This window comes from Pinus tabuliformis, chromosome 1_2 (assembly GCF_031772625.1).
Source record: "Pinus tabuliformis cultivar Carrire ecotype Pingquan chromosome 1_2, CPIR1, whole genome shotgun sequence".
NCBI lineage: Eukaryota > Viridiplantae > Streptophyta > Pinopsida > Pinales > Pinaceae > Pinus > Pinus tabuliformis.
Genome location: NC_142298.1, coordinates 1,022,061,648 through 1,022,080,404, shown reverse-complemented (window position 1 = coordinate 1,022,080,404; position 18,757 = coordinate 1,022,061,648). Strand labels below are relative to the sequence as shown.

Below are 18,757 nucleotides of genomic sequence, written 5' to 3'. Positions count from 1 at the left end.
AGATATAGACTTATTTTATTTTGATTTTTTTTATTAAATTTTTAATTTAAAAATTAATAAATAAAAAGAGAAAAGTAATTTATTTAAAAAATTTAATCAAAATTTTAAAATGAATACATAGAGCAATAACATATTTGATTGCTTTGAATTGAAAAATAATAATATAGGATGACTATACAATTTTAGGAAGGGAAGATATTACTTAAATTTGTTTCAAAATTTATTTTTATATTAGAAAAGTATTAAGAGGTTTTGTTAGATTACTATAGTAATGGTAAGTTAAAAGGTTAAGAAGGTTGATAGTGTGATAAAAATGAGTATTTCTGGGTTTGTGCATGTCATCCTTGTGTAGGGGGCATGCTAATTTTCTATGTCTGGTTCCAATTTTATCGGATGCCTCTGAAGAGACTAATTTAAAATGAGTATATGATGGACAATCTAAGAGAAAGTACATTTCATTTTCAATCTTCTTAGTGTCATAAAGGTGAGGTACTCTTTCATCCTAAGGCATTTTGGAAATTGACCAATTTTACTATGACCTCTTTCTTTATCTCCCAATGTTCTACCTAAGATCTAGTATCCTTATGCTATCCCCACTTAAGCCAAAGGTGGTTTTGGCAAGAGTTTGAAGCAAGTTTAGGAAGCCTCTTATCTTCCATGTTGTTTAAACTCCTAGTATACCATAAACACATAGTCATAGTCTTGCTCTCAATGAGGGAAAGACTTGTTTAGATGAGGAGGGTAGAATAAGGTGTATTTCCTTTAATTTTGAGATTATATATATTATAAATTGCTTTTGGATCAGTTTTATCTTTCTCAACTACTATTTTGAGATATTGCATTCCCAAACCTCAAATTCATATAAGATAACAGAGGTAATAAAAGTTTCAAATTGGAGTTTTTCTAATACCATATACAAAGATATGTTCATAATAAGTTTTCCACCCTTCATCAGTGCTTTTTTAAATGTTGTAATTTTATTTGATTTTGCAATGAATATATATTCCAAGGCATTTGCAAAAAGGCACTTCCTCCAAATTATTATTGTCATATACACAAGTATCATATACTTGAAAATTATATGTAAAAATTGTATAATAAAAGTTATATTAATATAATAAATATAATAAAATGGGATATTTATGATTTTTAATTGAAATTTTGACGAAATTTATTTTAATTAAAATGAATACTTTTTTTAATAAATCTTTAAAATGAATGTAATAGATTTTATTCATTTATATATATATATATATGAAATAAATTTCATCAAAATTTTAATTAAAAATCATAAATATCTCACTTGATTATATTTATTATATTAATATAACTTTTAATATATATAGCTTATATATTATAATTAACAAAATTATTGTGAAAAACAATATCGAAATTTCATTGAAATTTATTTTGAATTTTGAATTTTAAATTAATATTTTATTGAAATTCATTGGAATAAATATAAAATAGATAGTTTCCCCTTTGAAATTTTAAAATTAATATAAATAAAAGTAACACATCTCATTTATTTAAAATACACACAATTATATATTCTCTAGATTAGGTGATGAATGTAGTTGGTGTGGTAGGAGAACAGGCGACGTGGGTTACCATTGCCCACTAAACCAATAGGTCGGGGGATGTGGCACCAAGTCCCTGGCAAGTGTAATACAAATGAACATGGTAATTAATCTTCCTCTATTCAACAAATGAACTGTCGACGAGATCATGCTTGTGACAACACAATATCTGTGAAGGTGAAGGTCACAAGTATGTTTAACACAACAATATTTATTCATAGGTGCATTATGGAGCTCGAACATGATAATACACTGGAATGACCTGTAGAGTGGTATGAGAGTTATAGGCATAGGAAGATGATGGTATGGCAACTAGTTATTCAAGTAAAGGTGTTCTCCACCCTATTTCTAGTGCAACAAGGGGAGGAGTGTGGTGGTTCTAAGCTTTGGTTTTCATTTTGGTGGATCACTAATTCAAGGTGGTGGAGCAGAAGGGGTAACAGAAATATCTCTTTGATGAAGAGGAAATTGTTGAGTTGCCAAGCGACATAGGTGCAATTAGGTCTGTTGAATGTTTTCCTTCATCGACTCTTTAGGCAGAGAGCACTAAGTTTCTATTTAGGTAATCACTTTCCTCTGCTTGTTTCCCCTTTTTTATTGGCTATTTTTTTCTCTAATTGGAAGGGGTGTTGTATGTTTGTTCTTGGTTCATTTGGGTCTTGGAGGTTGGGGGTCTATGTATTCCATCTGTTCATACCTAGACAATTGGAAATCATAAGATTTGGAGGTGCCTCAGGGATCTCCAAACTTGGGAGCGATGGACATATTGTGTTAGGCCAGAGGAAGATTCCCGAGGTAACATGCCTATAGTTTATTTTGAACCTATCTCCCTTAACCATTGAAGCTCCTTTTCCGATCTTAGGAATTTCACTGTTAGCCGAAGGCATTGACCGATACCATTGGGGGTCTTTGTCTGTTGGTGGTGTAAAATGTACACAGAGTTTTGGTGTTCTGGTTGGAGAAGGGGCCATTGTGTAATACATAGGCATGGGGGTGGCAATATTATGATTGACAGGTTGTTGATTTAGGAACAACTCAGCTTGAGTGATGGTTGTGCGAGTCTATGGGTGGTTGGGGACAAGGAGGTGATGGGTATTAGAACTTGACAATGCAACAAGGGACCAACGTCTTGGTGGAAAAGGTGACTTGCTAATGGAGTATTAGAGTTTTGGCAGGGTAAGGTGGCTTTGGGGGGAACAAGCCCTGCCTGTTTAGTGCTAAGTGTTGTTGACTATCTAGGTTCCACGTGGAGCTCCCACAATGCCCAGAATGAGAGCTAGAGTGAAAAGAGGGGTGGCATACTATGAGGAGCGTGCTCGTAGAGGAAACACCCATATGCATCAATGTATAGAAGGTTTTGTAGCTAGATACAAGGAGAAGATCCCAACTCATGTGCAGGTAGAGGTGGCCAGGTCTGAGGGAGAAGTATTATCCCACATAACTTCCCTCTTAGATTATGAAGTTATGGCAAAATGGACAGATTGCATCCCTGATAGGGGACATACTCGAGGAAGTCTTAACTAGTATATTTTGACAATTGACTTATACTGGCAGATGAAATTTCTATTGGGATGCACTCTGCTTGATTGGCATGAGTCCTAGATGAACCTGATCCATTCATTGGACCACATGCATGGACATCTAAAGGATTATGATGGCAAACTGGAGAGGATTGAATAAACATTGGTGAGGATCGAACATCACCTTGGTATCCCACTACTAACAGCAACACCTACGGCATATCAAGTAGGCCCAATCCCAGTAACAGGCTTTGATTCAGACCCAATTACTTATATGTATGGATTTAGTATTTGGTTTTATTCTTGCAAGTTTGTTTAGTCGAGGCCAGCTAGGTCATTATCTAGACTTAGGCAATATGGTTGTAAGGTATGTTATTTTCTAGTTTTCTCTCTCATCTCTTCTACACGTTTATTTTTGGCTATGGTTTGGTCTCCCCTACGAGAGATTGACTGAGTTTTTGTACCTTAAGATGTAATCTCTTGTTTCCGAAGTTAATAGAATGGCAATATGGTTGTAAGGTATGTTATTTTCTAGTTTTCTCTCTCATCTCTTCTACACGTTTATTTTTGGCTATGGTTTGGTCTCCCCTACAAGAGATTGACTGAGTTTTTGTACCTTAAGATGTAATCTCTTGTTTCCGAAGTTAATAGAATTCACTATAAAAGAAAAACATAAAAATAATTTTATTTATTTTTATAATTTTATTATAATAGTTATAGATATATATCTATATATAATAATAATAATAATAATAATAATAATAATAATAAAAATATGGCGATGGGGCATAAAGCAGACAATGATAGGGTGTTCTGTTAAGGCACTTCGTGTATAAACATCACCAGTTTGAAATTTTGTAGGTAAAAATCCAGCCATGCTAAGTGTTGGTGTGGCCGAGGTTGGATGTAATCCCAAGTGACTTTAACGACTTAGATGCCCCTAGGTCACCACTACTCAAGCCACAGGTTAATTGTACACTCATCTCAAAATTCACATAAACTAGAAAACAAAAATATATATATATATATATATATATATATATAACTCTATATATATATAACTCTAAAAAAAACATTATTATTATTATTTTAATTAATTATTATATTCGATTAAAGTTCATTTCATTATTTTATATTCAAAGTAAGAAAATATGAAATATATAAATAATGTTGTATTTTAGTTTTAGTTATTAATAGATTTTTGTTGTTGTTGTTGTTGTTAATATCCATTAACCATCATGATTTAATAATAATTATTTATATTGATATAATAGTAGTAAGGAATAATTTTAAAATTAATTCTTTTGCATCATGATTTAATAATAAATATTTATATTGATATAATAGTAGTAAGGAATAATTTTAAAATTAATTCTTTTGTATCATGATTATATTGTGTAATTTTTTTTAGTTAAAAATGGTTTCTGATTAGGATTGATCATATTTTTTTTTACAAATATTTAATTTAATAAATGGTAAAATTTAATAAATTAATTTTATTGTTGAATTGAGACTTTATAAATAGAGCTTCGGCCTAAATCACATATAGAAAGACATTTGTTGACGCGTTTCGAACCAACTAGTGTGGTTCATCGTCAGGGCAAGTTGAAGAAACAGATCCAGCTTAGCATGTTAAATAGTTTGAGGAGAGTCTCCAACGGCTAAATGGACTAACAGCTAATTTTGACCCTAAGATCCAGGTCAAATTATTATTTATTAATTTATTATTATTATTATTTTAATATTATTTTTCTCTTATTTATTAGTTATTTATAATTTTAGGTAGTATATATATGTGTATATATATTATACACAGCGGACGTTAACCATCATCATCATCATTATTAACAATATTTAATAAATAATTTAATTAAATAAATAAATTTGCCTTTTTCAAACTAACCATTTTATTATTTTAGCCTAACTTTATAATTTAATTATAATATATATATATATATATATATATATATATATATATATGGGGTTATTAATAAATAAATTAAATTAATTTTATTTATTTATTTATTTTTACAAATTATTATTAAATTAATAAATGAATAATCTCGACCTAACATTAAGGTTTTAATTAAAATATATATATATATATATATATATATATATATAATTTATCAATAAATAATTTAAATAAATGAGTAAATTACTTCTTTAACCATCCATTTAAATCATTTTATATATTTATATATTTATATATATTTTTTCCTTAAATAATAATATTATTATTAAATGAAAATACTCGTCACTTAACAACCTAATATTATCATATATATATATATATATATATATATATATATATATATATATATATATATATAAATATAATAACTATTAAATAATTTAGATAAATAAATATATCTTTTTAAACTAACCATTGAAATCATTCTATTTATTAATCCTAACTTTTAATAACCTATTATTATAACTTTAATTAAATTATATATATATATATATATATATATATATATATATATATATATATTAATAATTAATTTAAATAAATTAATAAATTCCTTTTTAAACCAGCCATTAAAATTGTTTTATTAATTTTACCTAATTTAACTTATCTCCATAAATAATAAGAGAAAAATAATATTAAAATAATAATAATATTAAATTAATAAATAAATAATAGTTTGACCTGGATCCTAGGGTCAAAATTAGCCGTTAGTCCATTTAACCGTTGGAGACTCTGCTCAGACTATCTAACATGCTAAGTTGGATCTGTTTCTTCAACTTGTCCTGACGATGAACCACACTAGTTGGTTCGAAATGTCTTTCTATATGTGATTTACGCCGAAGCTCTATTTATAAATTAATTTTATTTGAAGTTATATATGAATAATTATTTATTTTAAAATATATATGTGTGTGTGTGTGTGTGTTATTATGTTAGTAAGATAAATTTTAGGTTTCCATTTATACTTTATCATTATTTATTATTTACTTTCGGTATATGATAATATTGCAAATATTGTTTATGTTTCATAATTATTAATAATAGAAATAATAATAATGGCAAATATAGTTTATATATGATGTTTTTTTACACAAATAAGAAATGATTTATTATTAAGTTTGTGTTCGGACACAACAAGGTATCACTAAAGTATATGGGAAATTTACATATTGCTCAAAATGACTAGAGCTTCTAAGAGGAAGGGAAGAGTCATCTCAAAATGATCACACATATTTGAGCTACATTTCGTCCGAGTGCCAACATTTAAATTTCTGCGACTGTAGACTTTACAAAATTGGTATTTTATCAAAATACATTTGCATGGATTTTCCATATCTTACTAAGAGGGATCAATTGTCAATTGGTCTACAAGAGTGCTACTTGTTGTGCTTCTTGAATCCTCATTGTTTCTATGAGCTTGGAGGTCAGCTAGTTGTAGACACACCCCATCTAACTCATCCTCCATGCATTAGATCATTACCTGTTGATTTTGGAAGTTTTAGTCAGGGCCAAATTTTTTTCACATGGTTCGGAGACTTCCGTGTACCAATCCAAAGGAAAGTGCAGACACAGGTGGTAGTAGTGAGCAATTTGAGAGACTGAACTTGTAAAAACCCATTGGGTGGCTAGGTTTAGAGAGGTGCTAGATTCTTCAATGCGATGACTATAAAATCACTGAGAGGTAGAGAAAGGAAAATTACCAACCGAACCTTTGATGCTTAAAGCCTGATTTTATCCTAATCTTATTCCTCTATACTAGCTCGAATGTAAAGATTGGAGGTGGAATTGTTGGAGAGTTGCATCAGTGGCTGCCGACATTCCCGGAGGTGCTATCCTTGGAAGAAAGGTGAGCTCTAGCTTACTTCTTTTTCACTAAGGAGTGAGAGTTACACCCGGATCAAAATTTATAGGGAGAGGGCTAACCAAATTTTCCTGGAGAAGAAGTAAACCAAAGAAAGGATGACTTCTGGATGAGGGATCAACATAAGCAACCCACAGGAGTTGCCAAAATTTGTCTTGGCCACCCGATTTACCATCAAATTTAACTATGATGAACACTTTTCATAGCCTCGGCATGAGCTTAACATGTATGACCAACTATATTTAATTCAAGATTTCCCATGCTCTCCAGATAGCTATTGATGCCGAAAACTGGAGGAGGTGACTAGTAGAGTCAATTTTGTAGAGTACGATGTAGTGTGAGAAATATTGCAAAGGGTATGAATTTAATTCAAAACTGGCTATATTGTAAATATGCTCCATGTCTCTAGACGAGGCAACTGCCCCTATGAAGGATCTGGCACACTATGAATGCCATATGGATGGCTTCACATAAATATAGAGGATGTGGGTTGTGGGAACACTATTGTCATCCTTGCTAACTATAATGAGCAGCATCTTCCAACTTTGCAAATGTATTGAAATAATGTCGCCTAAGTTTAAGCTTTGTACATTCTTCCTTTGCGAATTTCTCTTAGTGATGGGGAGATAAAGTAGGAACTTTGCTTGTTTATGGGATATACTTCCAAATGAGGTTACCATTGATCCTAAGTTGCCCTTCTTGTAACTGAAAAGGTATATTGGCTTGTTTGTCAGCTTCCTTGTTCTTATGGCAGAGAATATGATAAAATCACTTGCACGAGAATGATTCTAAGATGCTGGAAATTATGCAAAGAAGGAGAGAAGGTGTGTTATTCTTAGGGAGATACACCGAGCAAAGATGTTGAATGATTAATAAGGAGTCCCCTAGAACAAGAAAGAAGAGATGTTCTGCTCTTTGGCCAATTGAAGGCCAAGAAAGAGACCATACAATTCGACAAGGTTGTTCAAACTCTACCCCAGTGACTAGGGACACTTAGTTTCTGTTTCTCCTTCAGGATTTACAATAATCTTCCCCCTCCTACCACCCCTAATTTATATATGAAAAATAAAATAAAATTGAAATTAATATTTATAATATAAAAATAATTAATAATTTATATTTTAAATATTATATAATAAATATGTAAATCATAATCACTTAATTCCTATTTAAACTTTATATTATATATTAAATAGTGTTTGTAAATTTTACAGGACTACATCTTTATCATGTCCAATATATCATCCTCATATTGAACCGGTGACTTCACATCAAGGAATGTCTTAATAAAACACCTAATCACCGTCTAATCGAAACTCCACTAACTACATTATATATTATATTATTTCTACACATAATAATAATTTTAAATAACATTTAAACCAATAATACTATTTTTAAATACGGTTATTAAAAAAAATTCTTTAAACCAATAATACTATTTTTATTAAAAAAAATCTTTAAAAAGTTCTCTCATAAGAAAGGTCACGAACCTTTGTAATACCTTACCCTTGAAGTCTGAGATATTCTAAATTTAAAAAAATTATAATTATAATAAGTAAAATTAATTTTATTTTAAATTATAAATTATTTTGAAAAGCATATTAAATATTGTTTTAAATTAAAATAAAGTAGTAAAAAAAAAAAAAAAACACTGTATATCCCATTAACTTAACGAATCTTTGCCAATGTTTTTGAGCAACATTTTCAAAGTTTTATCACCTCTTTACCCATAAAATTTACAGTTAACTAATTGGCACTTCCAAAGTTCCCACACCTGTTTACATTGGCTGATAGTTTTATAAAATAATGTATTACTTTGATTTTCATCCGAGTGATGATTTGTGAGGTGAGTAATTTTTTACTTTCCATCTGGTGAATGATAATTTAAAAGATATTTATAAAGAAGGTATTCTTTTATTTTTTATAGTAAAAAATATATTTATTATATTAAATAATATAATGTGATGTGGGCTAACTTTAAACCTCTTTTATATAATTTTATTTTAATAATTTAAATCATAATGAAAATATATTATAATAATAAAACACATTATTATACCTTTTATTTAATAACTCAAATCATAATAAATATGCATTATTATAATAAAATAAATATTATCAACAAAACTTATTATTCAAATAAAAAGCCCAAACATCTCCCTCCTCCTTAATGTCATATTTCTTCTCATATTTATACTCCTTCCCTTAATGTCATGTTCCTCCCTCTTAATCTCATATTTCTTCTCATACTTATACTCCTCCTCTTAATGTGATATTTCTTCTCATACTTATACTCGTTCCCTTAATGTCATATTTCTTCTCATATTCATACTCCTTCCCTTGGGTTGTCATACCTTTTCTTATTGCTTCATCCCCATGCATTAAGTGTTACTTTACAATCCATTATTATTACAACTTATTATTATTATAGGAGGGCAACAACAATGTACAATTGGTTTATATAAATGTTTATGTTATTTTCATAAGTAAAATAACTTCATTTTATTAGAAATATTGTTTTACAACCATTAGTTTGTACTATGGCTTGGTTTGCAACTAGGGAAACCAAACGAAGCATTGAAACTTGGTTTGTTTAAGATCTAGACAAAAAATTTACTAGTTGAAAACCAAAACCACAATAAGTTTATTTAAGGGTTATTTCTTCTCGAGTTACATTGTGGCAAGACAAAAGGAATACCAAAGACTAAGTGCATGGAATTTTGAAACATAGATAATATCAGATTCTCCCAGAGTTTAAGGCTACAAGGAAGGGGTCCCTATTACCCACCAAAATGGGTAATCCTATAGGAGAAATTTTTTCTCTTATCAGGGACAACCAACCAACCAACAACCCTACACATTGCTCATTAATGATGATATGCCAAATTCCTCTGCCATTTGCACCAATCATGCACCTCCCATTATCCATAATTCTTCTTGAATGAAGGTGGGATACCACTCAATAGGTACTTTAACCATTTTGTAATCGAGTGATTTTACTTAATGTTTTTGGCATTTTAAACATGGATAAAGGCGTGATTTGGATGATTGAATGATTTTGAATGTAAACCTATTATCTCACCTTACCAAGGGGTTGGTCTTTAGCCCTAGTCTAGTGGGACTTCCTCTAAGGCCTTAGGGTTATAAGAGGGGCATTACTTGGGAAATCTGGATTGAAGCAACATGTCCATTGCCCTTTCCCATACTTAACATCTTTAATCTTTCATCATTCCTTTAATACTGCATCCATCCATTGGGTTAATTGTCATTGATTCATTGGTATTTGGCACTTACACATCCACATCCTTGAGTACGACCATAAAAATTTTCCTTGGAGGTTGATGTAGCTAAAAGAACGAAAAAGCATAAGATAGGAAAAACAAAAGAAAAAGAAAATTTAAAATGCAAAATATGGTCAAGACAAAGTTATCATGTGGGAAAAAGCATAGCATGAGCTCTACCTCCCTCATTAGTCATAACCCATTTCTAAGCAGTTGATGCTTCACCTCATTATGAGGAACCCTTACATGTTCTAACCCTAATGAGTGAGAAACGCTCTCATCTTAAAGGGTAAAATAATCGTTATATCATAAAGATCAAACTTTGATCCTTAAATTATGCACTACTAAAAGCATTATCAAAAAGAAGAAAATGGTGCAATAGAGGGGTGGAAAAAGCGGGCCGAGGAAAGGGGTAACTCATGCCTCCACGAGTCCTCTGTCCATTACATCTATGCACTTGGGATGTGGACTCCCATTAGGTATTCCCTTAACCATGGGACTTTTTCATGGAGTCATTCATCTCCATTTCCACCTATTCTCACTAAAACCTATGGATTGAAGGGTTGACCTCAGAAATGCCACCCCTACAAAGGTAGGGAACACTTTTACAAGACTTGTTCTTGTTAGATATTTGAAGGTGATCCTGGTTTGAAGAATTATTATGCCCTTAATAGTTAAGTATGGTACACTTAGATGCATCTACGATTATTGTCTCTAATGAATGATAGATTTCACTTGAGTATGAGATGGTTTTTCTAGGTGGTTTTGAGTAGCTAAGGCCTTGAGGGCACACTATTCCACTCCTACTCCACATGATTCCCGGTGCATACTACACTTCCAAAGAGGATGATGACTTGCAGATGTAGTCATTATTCAATAGAGCATTCAACAGTTAGATGATATTGGCAGTTGATGAACACCCTAGAGCATGTTCAAATGCCAAAATGTTGAGCTTATATTTTCTTACCATTTGCGATTCTTGATGATGTACCAGTGAACCAAACATGCCCCTAGGCTAGCATTGACACTACTTGATCAAAATGCAATTATCCAAATCCCACATGAGGATGCTTATCCCCTAGGATGGTTGAGGAGGCCTTGTTTTACCTGATGAAGCCCCAATGCTGGAGAGAAAGTGCACCACATCATCTACTTGGCACCCATAGAGATGATATTGGGCACCCAAAGTTGGATTTTTGACACATGGAGGTTATTTGAGGCTTGATGTGAGGTCCCTACCTCAAATTGATGGTTGATTGTGATGCTTGGTGTTTAATGAATAATTTATACCTATAGTAGTAGGATGTTTTAAGCTCAATATAAATGCCTAGGGTTTACCCAAAAGGAGGGTCTGTGAAGAATTTGATATAACAAAATAAGACACTCCCAATCATGCAAGCAATAATTGACAAGGAATAGAAATAGATGCTACTAGTTTATCACAAAAACCTATCTTTGTTGATGTTGCCAACTTCATATGAGATCTCCCAGAGATCTTAGCTCCCACTCCTCTCCTAGATCCTGCACAAAAAAGAGAAAACAACCTGCTATTTTCCTACAATAACAATATTAGTGCACAAAAACTATATCAAACATGAAACATATAACAATAATACATGGATAAACATGGGGATAAGTCTTTTACTTTGTATTGATATCACTAGAAAATGCACAAAGTTGAGGTTCCTACAACCTTCGTTCGAGTAACTCTCTCACCTATACTCATTGGTATCTAGAATTATGAACATAAGCTTACCGCAAGAGCACTCTGGCAACATTTTGACATAGTGACATTTCCTCCTTTGTGACTTGTGGATAGATTTGTTTATATATATTTCTCTTTTGATTAGACAGGTTGAACCTAGACATATTCTTGACTGTATCTAGGGTTTTGATTAACATGACCAAATCATTCATGATCTGATCAAACATGACCAAATCATTCATGATCTGATCAAACACGACCAAATCAACTTATCCATGTGAAAGATTCACTTTGTTTCTCCATTGTAGTGACAAAGGGGTATAGTTAGGCTCTATTTCTCCTAAGTACACTAATAGAGGGTGTTGATAGGCCTATTGTTGCTCTTCTAGCATAATAGAGAAGCATTGAAGCCACTAAAATTGCTTTTATGGAGTCTTCCATTGATCACAATTTGTCCCTTTGACTTGGAAAGGGTTGTTACCTTCTATTGGACCCCAGGGTGTGGATTTTTGAACTATAATAAATTCCCCCTAATATATGAGGTTAGAAGAGAAATTGATGGCCAAAATAAATTACAATAAGTAAGCCACTGAGTGAGGTATATAGAGAGACTACAAAAATAAGACTTGCAGAGATTCAAAAGTATAGTAAGATATATAAATAATTACATCCTCAAGGTAGGCATACCCATTCTTGATACTAAGAGAATAGAGCATGGCCGACCATACAACATACTATAGACTCATGTCAGCGAGGACTAGTCATGATACAAAATCTATCTCTAGCACAATAGCTATTAATAAGGTTGGACACTAATGTAAGTGCCCCTAATGATGGTCCTCAAGGTACATAATACATTCTCCAATCACAACTTGGGGGAGACAATGGTCATGAGTGAGGTACCTCCACTCCCCAAGGTCTTAGAATCTTCTCAATGGTATGACTCTACTACATGTGAATAAATGAGCTGATGTCGAGCATGTAAGGAGACCGTATGATTACTAGGATTTGAGGTATTTCGTTAACAGACCCAAGGAAGACTACCGATAATGAAAATGATTCCCAAGGTACTTAGCACAATCTACACAACATGAATGAAAGAGCTAATGTCAAGCACTCCGCAAAATCTTGATCAATATGGGCTAATGATGAAAACCCATTATCAACCATGAAGGAACCTATTGTTGATGGCTACAGGCTGCAAGGCACTATATTGTTTCTAGATCTACATCCCAAATAAGGTGTCAAATTCCATGGGAAGAGATCCGATGAAGGAGGGAATTGATGTTGAGATTGCAACAAGATGACGGAGCTTAGTGAAAAGAGTCGCCTTCACTAAGTGGGCCCGCAGGCTATTTTTGGCGCAAGTCTATTTTTAGACTATGTCTATTTTTAGACATATGGATCATGTCTATGGATTGCAGGTTGCTGTTTATGGATGATTGATCAAGTTGGGAAAAAATAGATGGAATTCTATTTTTGATGAAAGTGTGAATGATCACAGTGTGAGTGATCAAAGTCTATTTTTAGACTCGCTGTCAAAAATAGAAAAGTCAAATATTATTATCTCACAATAATATTTGGACTATAAACTTAATCTTATTCTCTTGGAGCACTTCAGTTTGAGCTATAGAGGTGGCACATGTAGCTGTCAGAAGGAAATACGCTTTTCTTATGAGTCAGTTGAGTTGTTGCATGCATGACTTCAGTTAGAACTCAATCAGTTGAGTTTGGTGGAGTTGATTGTGGAGTTGATGGAGTTGTGTTCAGTTTAGCTTTGTTAAACTGGTTGTATTTAGTTTAACTGGCAAATAGACTAGAGATGAGTTGGGTGAATTAGTTATTAATTAATTCACAAGTTATTAACTCATAATACAACTAATGAATACATCAGTTAACTCAGTTGCATGTCAGTGCATGTTCAATTCAACAGGGACAGGTGGTAGAGAATCAGATTGCTATCAGTTGTGACTATAGTTGTGCACCAGATCTTGCACAATCAAGGGATTGAGTATGCCAATGAGTTTGCCCACGTATTTTCCCACATTATAGCTTGTGCTCACGTCCAACAAAGTGTGAGTGACTATTTTGCAGGTGAAAAACGAGTTTGATGAGCCATTCTCATCAGTTCTTGAGCAGGTATTGAGCAGTGGAGGCAGGCAAGCAGTGGAAGAGATTTGGAGATCAGATCTGAGCTGTATTGTGTGTAACAGAGGTGGAGATACTTGTGAGAAGTATTATGCTGTGTAATGTTACATGACTCAATCATTAATATACAGATAGTTGGGGTTTTTAGCGAGATTCTTTCCTCGGGATACATACTGTGTTAATGTGTGAATGCTCTTGATGTTTTATTGTTATTGATGCTGCTATATTGATGATCAACGTAGAGGAGCTTATGTATTGTGTATGTTTTCCGCACTAGTACATGATCAGGATAATCTCCATTGAATATGTGTTAAATTATTCAAAATTTCTACATGGTATCAGAGCTGTTGATCATCAGATCTACTATTCAGGAAGTGTCTACATTCTATTTCTTCAGGCAGAGTCTGTAATCGGGCCAGGTAGCCTCTGGATTCATCCTTCCTTTGGAAGGTGAGATATCCGGTGAATGCCCATACAGTCAATCTCTGTACGAGAAATATTGTGTTCTCACGAATCTTAGATCGGAAGCAGTTGAGTTTGAGCTGGTGGAAATCGAATTTGCAGCAGTGTTGTTGAAATGTCTTTCAACGGATTGCAAATGTTATTCCAAAGCAAGAGCGACCTGGCGCTCAAGGATAAACTCAGAAACAATAAAGGTGAGAATGGATCTTCATCAAAGGTATCTGATGAAGAGAATTGCACTTTGGCTGCCAAAGCAAAGAAGGGGAAGAACAAGAAAGCTTCTCATTCCGGTGCGAAAGGCAAGAAGCAGGATATGTCCAAGGTGAATAGTTTTCACTGTCACCAGCACGGACACTATGCCACAAATTGTCCGCAGAAGAAGAAGAACAAGCAAGCTGCTGGATCTGCAGGGGGAGAGGCCTTAGCTTCTCAGTTTGAGCTTGATTTTTCATTGATCGCATGCTTGGTTTCAAGTGTGATGGGATCAGTGTGGTTCTTGGACAGTGGTGCGTCTTTTCACATGACGAGAGATAGAGATTTGTTCTCTGATCTGGAGGACAAAGATCTTGGAGTGCACATCGAGATGGGCGATGATGGTAGATACAGTGCGACCGGTATCGGTACCATTTCCTTTGAGAGGGAGTCTGGTAAACCCTTTGTATTGAAGGAAGTCATGCATGTTCCAGGATTGAAGAAGAATCTCATCTCAGTGGCGATGTTAGAAGACAAGGGGTATGATGTTGTTTTCAGCGAGGGAAAGGCCTTCCTGCGCAGCAAGACAACTGGTGAGACTTGGAAGATAGGGGTTCGAGTGAGGAACCTTTATCAGTTGCATGTAGATGGATGCGCAACAATGGCAGGCAAGGCAGAAGGATTGGTGAGCCGGGATGATGGCGAGTTGTGGCACAGGAGATTGGGTCACCTTCACCATGGAGCCTTGAAGATACTGCAGCAGATCACTACAAGGCTTCCTAAAGGCACACTTGCGCAGTCAGATCAATGCAAGGGGTGTACTTTGGGGAAGTTTGTGAAAGCCACCTTTCACGAGAAGGATAGTCGCGCCACGACGATCCTTGAGAGAATTCACACAGACGTGTGTGGACCTTTCTCAGTTGCTTCGACAGAAAAACACAGGTATTATGTGATTTTCGTTGATGATTTCTCTCGTAAGTGCTGGATCTTCTTCATGCAGAAGAAGAGCGAGACATATTCAAAGTTCTGTGAATTCAAAGCACTGGTCGAGAAGGAGTCGGGGAAGAAGGTGAAGGCTCTTAGGAGCAATAATGGTGGTGAATACATCTCAGACGAGTTCAAGGATTTCTGCAAGGCAGAAGGGATTCGTAGAGAGCTCATAGCTCCCCATAACCCACAGCAGAATGGGGTAGCTGAGCGGAAGAACAGAACGATTGTGGGAGCTGTACGGGCAATGTTGCATGATCAGGGCCTACCCCTTCACTTGTGGGCGGAAGCATGCAATACAACAGTTTATGTGCAGAACCGTTGTCCTCATAGGATACTTGGCATGAGTACACCCGAGGAGGCTTATTCTGGTAAGAAGCCTGATCTTTCTCATTTGAGGATTTTTGGTGCTAACGTTTACATGCATGTGACGAAGGATGCCAGGAAGAAGTTGGAGCCGACCGCAGAGGTTGGGATATTTGTGGGGTACACTGATACGCCCCACAACTATCGTGTGTATTTGCCAGACAGTGGTAAAACTGTTGTGCGACGGGATATAAAATTTCAGGAGGAGAAAGCCATGAAGTGTTTGCTTGAGAGGGAGCTACACTTGCATGCAGATGAGGAGCTATTAGTTCCTAAGGATGAGCTTCAGGATGTGGATCAGCCACAGGACGAGGTTCATGGAGTGGAAGAGACCACTCATGCAGCACCAACCATCAGAGGGCGAAAGCGCTTGACAGAAGCTGAGCGACTGGCTCAAGATGCAGAGAAAGTTGTAGGACCACCTACAGCCCAACGCAGGCAGAGACAGTCACCTGATCGGTACACTGGATACATGGCTCTGATGAGAAAGTGTGTTGTGACTGAGCCATCCTCTTTCGAGGAAGCTGTGGAGGATCCCGCATGGGTAGATGCCATGGTGGAAGAGTATGATTCTATTGTCAGAAACAGTGCATGGGAGATTGTTCCTAGACCGGAAGGGAAATCAATGGTGGGTTCAAGATGGATCTACAAAGTTAAGCAGGCAGCTAACGGGAGTGTGGAGAAGTACAAGGCAAGATTTGTTGCCCGAGGCTTTTCACAGATTGAGGGGATCGATTATGAGGAGACCTTTGCACCTGTCACAAGGTATTCTTCCATACAGAAGATTCTTGCTCTCTTAGCACAGATGGGATGGCACATTCATCAGATGGATGTGAAGACTGGGTTCCTCAACGGAGTCATTGAGGAGGAGGTGTACATTGAGCAACCCGAAGGCTTTGAAGTCTTCAACAGCGAGTCGCATGTGTGCAGGCTCAAGAGAGCGCTGTATGGGTTGAAGTAAGCACCACGTGCTTGGTACACACGGATAGACAACTATTTCACAGGACTTGGATTCTCCAAGAGCGAGGCGGATCCGAACCTATACCAGATTGTGGTGGAGGGTAAGTTGCTTATCATTGTACTGTATGTTGATGATTTGATTCTAACGGGTGATGAGCTGTTGATACTGTCATGCAAGAAGGATCTTGCTACAGAGTTTGAGATGAAGGATTTGGGCCTCCTTCACTATTTATTGGGATTGGAAATATGGCAGCGCAGTGGTGGACTATTTGTTTCTCAGGGCAAGTATGCTCGGGAGATACTGGAGAAGTTCAACATGCATGGCTGCAAGCCTGTTGATACTCCTCTTCCTGGAGGTTGGAGGAAGGAGGATGCCACTTCGGGAGAAGAAGTGGATGCCACTATTTATCGACAGTTGGTGGGGTCACTGATGTATTTGGTCAATACACGACCAGATATATGCTATGCAGTTAACCAGCTTTCACAAGCTATGGTTAAGCCTACCAAGCTCTTCTGGAAGGCGGACAAGCATGTATTGCGCTACTTGAGAGGCACATCGGGATATGGTTTGTGGTACAGACAGGAGGATGAGGTGAAGCTATGTGGCTTCATGGATGCAGATTGGGCAGGGAGCCCAACAGACAGAAAGAGCACATCAGGAGGGGTCTTCAGTATTGGATCGACAACAGTTTCTTGGTACAGCAGGAAACAGAGATCCGTGGCACTCAGTTCAGCGGAGGCCGAGTATATGGCAGCAAGTTTGGCTGCATGCGAGGCTATATGGATGAGGAAGATCCTAGTTGGTTTGTTCGGTTCTCATTTGGATCCTACTGTGATTTACTGTGATAACCAGAGTTGCATTAAACTCTCGGCTAATCCTGTATTTCATGATAGATCTAAACATATTGACATCAGGTACCATCATATCAGAGATTGTGTGCAGCGGAGGATCATGTTACTTTCGTACATTCCAACGGAGGATCAGGATGCTGATATTCTGACGAAGGCTCTCACCAGGAGCAAATTCGAGTACCACCGAGGCAGGATAGGGGTTGTTGATAATCCATATCTTGTCGAGAGGGAGTGTTGAGATTGCAACAAGATGATGGAGCTTAGTGAAAAGAGTTGCCTTCACTAAGTGGGCCCGTAGGCTATTTTTGGCGCAAGTCTATTTTTAGACATATGGATCATGTCTATGGATTGCAGGTTGCTGTTTATGGATGATTGATCAAGTTGGGAAAAAATAGATGGACTTCTATTTTTGATGAAAGTGTGAGTGATCAAAGTCTATTTTTAGACTGGCTGTCAAAAATAGAAAAGTCAAATATTATTATCTCACAATAATATTTGGACTATAAACTTAATCTTATTCTCTTGGAGCACTTCAGTTTGAGCTACAGAGGTGGCACATGCAGCTGTCAGAAGGAAATACGCTTTTCTTATGAGTCAGTTGAGTTGTTGCATGCATGACTTCAGTTAGAACTCAATCAGTTGAGTTTGGTGGAGTTGATTGTGGAGTTGATGGAGTTGTGTTCAGTTTAGCTTTGTTAAACTGGTTGTATTTAGTTTAACTGGCAAATAGACTAGAGATGAGTTGGGTGAATTAGTTATTAATTAATTCACAAGTTATTAACTCATAATACAACTAATGAATACATCAGTTAACTCAGTTGCATGTCAGTGCATGTTCAATTCAACAGGGACAGGTGGTAGAGAA

The 18,757-nt window shown here is 35.3% G+C and overlaps 1 non-coding gene across 1 annotated transcript; it reads right to left on the bottom strand.

Moving 5' to 3' along the window:
- Positions 1-306: 306 nt before the first annotated feature.
- On the bottom strand, positions 307-409 carry LOC149209588 (U6 spliceosomal RNA). The gene has a single exon (XR_016253195.1). It is a non-coding gene; the product is annotated as a U6 spliceosomal RNA (small nuclear RNA).
- Between the last annotated feature and the right edge of the window lie 18,348 nt (positions 410-18,757).